The sequence below is a fragment of the Nyctereutes procyonoides genome, unplaced genomic scaffold, assembly GCF_905146905.1.
Source record: "Nyctereutes procyonoides isolate TBG_1078 unplaced genomic scaffold, NYPRO_anot_genome, whole genome shotgun sequence".
NCBI classification, from domain to species: Eukaryota; Metazoa; Chordata; class Mammalia; order Carnivora; family Canidae; genus Nyctereutes; species Nyctereutes procyonoides.
In genome coordinates, this window is record NW_026575041.1 from 19,612,045 (window position 1) to 19,618,162 (window position 6,118).

General features: G+C 43.2%; 1 pseudogene; it reads right to left on the reverse strand.

Annotated features, from left to right (window-relative positions):
• Nucleotides 1-4,314: 4,314 nt before the first annotated feature.
• On the reverse strand, nucleotides 4,315-5,899 carry LOC129506599 (elongation factor 1-alpha, oocyte form-like; annotated as a pseudogene).
• Nucleotides 5,900-6,118: the final 219 nt, after the last annotated feature.

Below are 6,118 nucleotides of genomic sequence, written 5' to 3' on the forward strand. Positions count from 1 at the left end.
TCTGTAGGATAGTTTTATTCTACATTCTAGAGGTGGTTACCTCATGTCTGAAAGAGAACTCTGAAGCCCCCACAGGGGTGGAGGTGGTGTGGGTAGGGAGTGGGACAGCTATTACCAGGAACCTTCAGCAAGCCTCAACCTTATTTATCTCCAGTGAGCACTAGAGAGTTTGTTGTTTGTCATAAGGGATTTTAGTAAAGACTTTTTTAAGATTTTATTTATTCATGAGAGACACACAGAGAGAGGAAGAGACATAGGCAGAGGGAGAAGCAAGCTCCCTGTGGGAAGCCTTATGCCAGACTTGATCCCCGAACCCCAGGATCATGCCCTGAGCTGAAGGCAGACTCTCAACCACTGAGCCATTCAAGTGCCCCTAGTACAGATTCTTCAGTGAAATGAGTCAAGTTGATGTATATAATGTATGAACTATTACCTAGGCATGTTCCTGGTTGAACAGGTGAGCCGAGAAGCATTTACCCTTTGAAGGGTAGACATTCATCCATTCACTATTCAACAAATATTTATTGAGTACCTACTAGGGACCCAGACACTGCAAGTTACAACTCTAGTTCCCTGGTCACTTTAAGCAAAGCTATGGTTGTGATTTATAGAATTCTGAGGACAAAAAGGAGTGACCATTTTGCAAGGTTGCAGGAGCAGGTGGGGGATGATAGGCAGGTGATCTGCATTCTATCTCCACCACAGCTTCTGAACATGCCTGCCTCCCCAAGTCAGGCAGGGTGGCCTTTGATGATACTGACAGGCTTGAGATGCTCCAAAGCTTGGTCCAGATCCCAAGTCAGGCTGATTTGTGCTGACAATAGCTGGAACTTGACAGCTTTCTCAGCCTTGCAGACAGGTGAGTTTCTTGATGCCTGATGTGGTGACAGCTCTGATATGCCATCCTGCTATTATTTCTAGGTTTGTGCTAGGACTGGGGTTGCACTTGAGAGGAAGTCAGCTTGACAGGCATGGGCCGGTAATGTTACTAATCAGTGAGAAGAAGCCATTGCACTCCTAGTCTAAATTTTTGACATCGAAGTATCAGGAAAGGTCAGGAATTGATATTCCCAATGTGGCTTTAGAAAGGACTCCTCAGGAAGAGGTACAAAGTTTACTGTTTGCAGATGACATGATACTGTATATAGAAAACCCTCAAGACTCCACTAAAAAACTACTAGGACTGATCAATAAATTCAGTAAGGTCATAGGATATAAAAGCAGTACATAGAAACCCATTGCATTTCTATACACTAATAATGAAGCAGCAGAAAGAGAAATCAACAAGAATTCCATTTATAATTACAACAAAAATAATAAAATACCTTAACCAAGGAGGTGAAAGACCTGTACTCTGAAAACTATAAAACATTAAAGAAATTGAAGATGATACAAATGGAAAGGTATTCCATGCTCATGGATTAGAAGAATGAATACTGTTAAAATGTCCATACTACCTAGAGCAGTCTACAGATATAATGCAACCCCTATCAAAATACCAACAACATTTTTCAAAGAACTGGAACAAAGAATCCTAAAATTTATATGGAACAAAAGACTCTGAATAGCCAAAGCAATCTTGGAAAAGAACAACACAGGAGGTATCACAATCCCGATTTCAAGATACACTACAAAAAACAGTATAGTTCTGACACAAAAATAGACACACAGGTCAACAGAACAGAATAGAAAACCCAGAAATAAACCCATGCTTATATGCTCATTAATCTTCCACAAAGGAAACAAGAATATGCAATAGGAAAAAGTCTCCTCAACAAATAGTGTTTGGAAAACTGGACAGCAACATGCAAAAGAATAAAACTGAATCACTTTCTTACACCACACATGAAAATAAACTCAAAATGGGTTAAAAACCTAAATGTGATACCTAAAACCATAGAAAGGACATAAGTAGTAACTTCTCTGACATTGACCATAGCAAACTTTTTTTTAGGTATGTCTCCTGTGACAAGGGAAACAAAAGCAAAAATAAACTATTGGGACTGTAGCAAAAGAAAAAAAAAAGAAGTTTCTGCACAGCAAAGGAAACAATCAACAAAACTAAAAGACAACCTATGGAATGGGAGAAGATATCTGCAAATGACTTGTCTGATAAAGGGTTAGTATCCAAAATATACAAAGAGCTTATACAACTCAACACCAAAACAACAAATAATGCAATTAAAAAATGGGCAAAAAAATAAACAAAAGTAAAAATAAATAAAAAATAAAAATAAAAAATGGGCAAAACGCCTGAACAGAGATTTCTTCAAAGACAACCAGATGGTCAACAGACACATGAAAAGATACTCAACATCACTCATCCTCAGGAAAATGCAAATCAAAACCACAATGAGATATCACCTCACACTTATCAGAATGGCTAAAATCAAAAACACAAGAAACATCAAGTGTTTGTGAGGATGGGAGAAGCAGGAACCTTCATGCACTGTTGGTGGGAATGCAAACCGGTGCAATCACTGTGGAAAACAGTACGGACATTTCTCAAAAAATTAATAGAATTACCATATGATCCAGTAATTCCAGTACTAGTTTTCTACCCAAAGAATATGAAAACACTAATTCAAAAAGATACACGCACTCCTGTATCTTGCAGCATTATTTACAACAGCCGAACTATGAAAGCAGCCCAAATGTCCATCAATTGGTGAAGAAATAAAGAAGATGTGATATATATACATACACACATATACACAGTGGGAGTTTTCAGCCATAAAAAAGAATGAAATCTTGCCATTAGCAATAACATGGATGTAGCTAGAGTTTAATGCTAAGTGAGGTAAGTCTAGTAGAAAAGGTAAACACCATATGATTTCACTCCATATATAGAATTTAAGAAACAAAACAAACCGAGAAGAAAGACAAACCAAGAAACAGACTCTATAGAGAACAAACCTATGGCTCCCAGAGGGAAGGTGGGGCAGGAGGATAGGTGAAGGAGATTGATAGCACATTTATCGTGGTGACCACTGAGTAATGTACGTAAGTGTTGAATCATAATATTGTACACCTGAAGTAGAACACTGTATGTTGACTATACTGGAATTAAAATTTTTAAAAAGACTCCATAGTCCTCCCAGGCCCAGACACATTCTATGACTAATAGTTTTTCTAATAGAGAATTGATTTCAATCATGCAGTTGATTATTTCCCTTCAGCAGACAGGGTCCATACACTTGTCCTAGCAACTCCTAGTAGATGCTTATGGGCAAGGGATTCAGCTTCCCTGTTTCAAGGACTCCCCTGATTACTTAAGGGGAGTAAAACCCAGGCCTAAAACCCAGGTATCAGCTTTGACTTCTCGATATACCTCACATACGATCTTTAGAAATGCATCAGTTAAGATTCTTGGAACTTCAAAATATTCGCAACTTCTGACCACTCAACTCCATGATTACACCCCTGTTCCAAGTTACCCCCTTGCCTGGATTGTGGGATAGCCTCTACTGCATTATATTTTTCATGGTCTTCTTCCTACCTCTACCATTCTCTTGGCTCACTTAATATTCATCACTTGATATTTGCCTCTACCTCTTGACAAGGTTAAGTCCATGGGGTGAGAAGAGCATCTGGCACATGGCAAGTGCCAAGTACTTGATAAATGGCCAAAACACACCATCAGCAAACCTTGGGGGACCTGACTCCTAGTGTATGTAGAATGAGCATAGAATTTAGCTGAAGGTCCATGAGCTGTTATCCTGTTTCACATAAAAGTTGAGGAGCAAAGGCAATAGTTATTTGTTCATTCCTCGTTCTCCAGGAGTATTATTAATCTGCCCTAGACTACCATGTTGGGCAACAGCTTGAGCCCCGGCTTGCAAGTAAGCTGCTGAATTCCCACTTCACTCTTGGCGGAGAGATCTTGATATTGACTGTTCTCTCTTAGAGTCTTGATGATAATGCACCTAGCACCCGGAACTACACGTATAGTTGTGTTGGACTAACCTACTGACCCTACTAGAATCCTGTCCTATGCCATTGTGAGTATATTTTTCACATCCCAGAACAATTCAGCATCTAACAGGGAAGACAGTCTGGAAGAGACCAACTGTGAGGGAAATGGGATAGAGCTCTGACTGAAAATGAGCTAGAGGACCCTGAATCATTCACAACTTGGGGCGGAAACCCTTGGAAGCCAAAGGTTTTTAAATTATGGTTCATTAGCATACCTAGAGGTTCCCTGTTTACCTCTTTGGAAGAAATAAGTAACCGGGGCAGCTACATTCATTTTATTAATCTTGTAAGTACATAGAATTTTATTTTTATAGTGGAAGATTGAAGAAACTGCATTCTTCACTTCTTGCCTGCCTTTACTGCTGACTTGGTGACCTTGCCAGCCATAGACGACTTCTTCTCCACCACCTTAATAACTCTTATGGCCATTGTTTGTCTCATTGTTACCATTTGCCTGCATGGCAAAGTGGCCTAGACAAGGGAAGAATAAAGTTTCTGGGAAGTGGTACAGAAGAAAATGCTCCTTAGCCTGTGCCTCACCCAGGAGGTAGGGCTTTCTTCCCATGATTCAGTAGCAATCCTTGGCTCACCTAGAGGTAGGTACTCCAAGAAGGTCTCTAGACACATGACTTTGTTGGGGACCATCTGCACAATGGCTGCATCACCAGACTTCAGGGCCTTGGAGTTGTGCTCTAGCTTCTTGCCTGAGTGCCGGTCAATCTTTTCCCCTCAGTTCAGCAAATTTGCAGGGGATGTGAGCTGTATGGCAGTCCAGCACTGGAGTATAGCCAGCATGGATCTGCCCAGGGTGATTTAAGACAATCACCTGGTAGGAGAGCAGGACAGAATTGTATAAAACATGGTGCATGTGATCTAGAATTACATCTTCATGAACTTGGGGCCTTAGAAGTCAGGGCTAATTCCTAAGAAATATTCCCACCAAGGCCAGTTCTCTTAAGGTTCCTGGCTTCCTGTGCACTTACCTGTGCTAGAAAGCTGGGGGGGAAGGGTCAATCTTGCTGTCTCCAGTGACACATCCATGGCGAATGTCCTTTACGGACGCATTCTTCACATTGAAGCCCACGATGTCACTGGGCAGGGCCTCCTGATGAATCTGATCTTAATAGAATTACTATTACTTGACATCTGTAGTGAGGTTTGTGGGGGCAAAGGTGACCACAATCCTGGGCTTCAGGAAACCCGTCTCCACATGGCCAACAGGCACTGTGCCTATGCCTGTCAAAGGGAAGATGGTCCAGAGTTGTCCCACAGATCTCTCTACCTCCCCTTGGGAGCTGACTTCTCAGGAGGTCCCTGGGCTCCACATCAAGGACAAAGAGCCAGGATTCCCTGGGTGGCGCAGCGGTTTGGCGCCTGCCTTTGGCCCAGGGCGCGATCCTGGAGACCCGGGATCGAGTCCCACGTGGGGCTCCCGGTGCATGGAGCCTGCTTCTCCCTCTGCCTGTGTCTCTGCCTCTCTCTCTCTCTCTCTCTCTCTCTCTCTGTGTGTGTGACTATCATAAATAAATAAATAAAAAATTAAAAAAAAAAAGGACAAAGAGCCAGCTGCAGAAAAGGTTAAAGCACTGAATGGATTTAATCTACCTATTGCATAAGCTGGAAATGCTGCCTAGCTCAGAAGCTGTGGATTCAAGTCAGGACTTGAACAAGATGTCATTCCTAACTTCCTAATCCTGGGGTGAACGGTCCCCCCTCCACCCCCAACCGGCCCTGTCACCTCCAATCTTGTACACATCCTGCACAGGGAGCCTCAAGGGCTTGTTGGCTGGGTCATTGGGCGGGAGGATGGCGTCCAGCCGAGTCACCCGGTGGTGGTTCCTTCCTTTCACTCCACCTTCCAGCCCTTGAACCAGGGCATCTGCAAGGGGAAGCGGCACGCAGGTGAGTCTGGGGCCTGGCTCATGGCAAGCCCCCTCCGGGACACACAGCACCTGCCCCCTCTTCCCCCAGGACCCTTTCCCCCTTCAGTGCCTAGCCCAGAGTCCAGGACATGGCAGGCCTAAACTGACAAGCACTGCCCTGCCTGGGTTCACATGCTGGGGCTAGTCCCAGGGACCTGTGGGTACTTCCAGGCTCATCCTAGCTCACCCTTCCTCCTGCATGGGCCTTCCTCAGAATACCA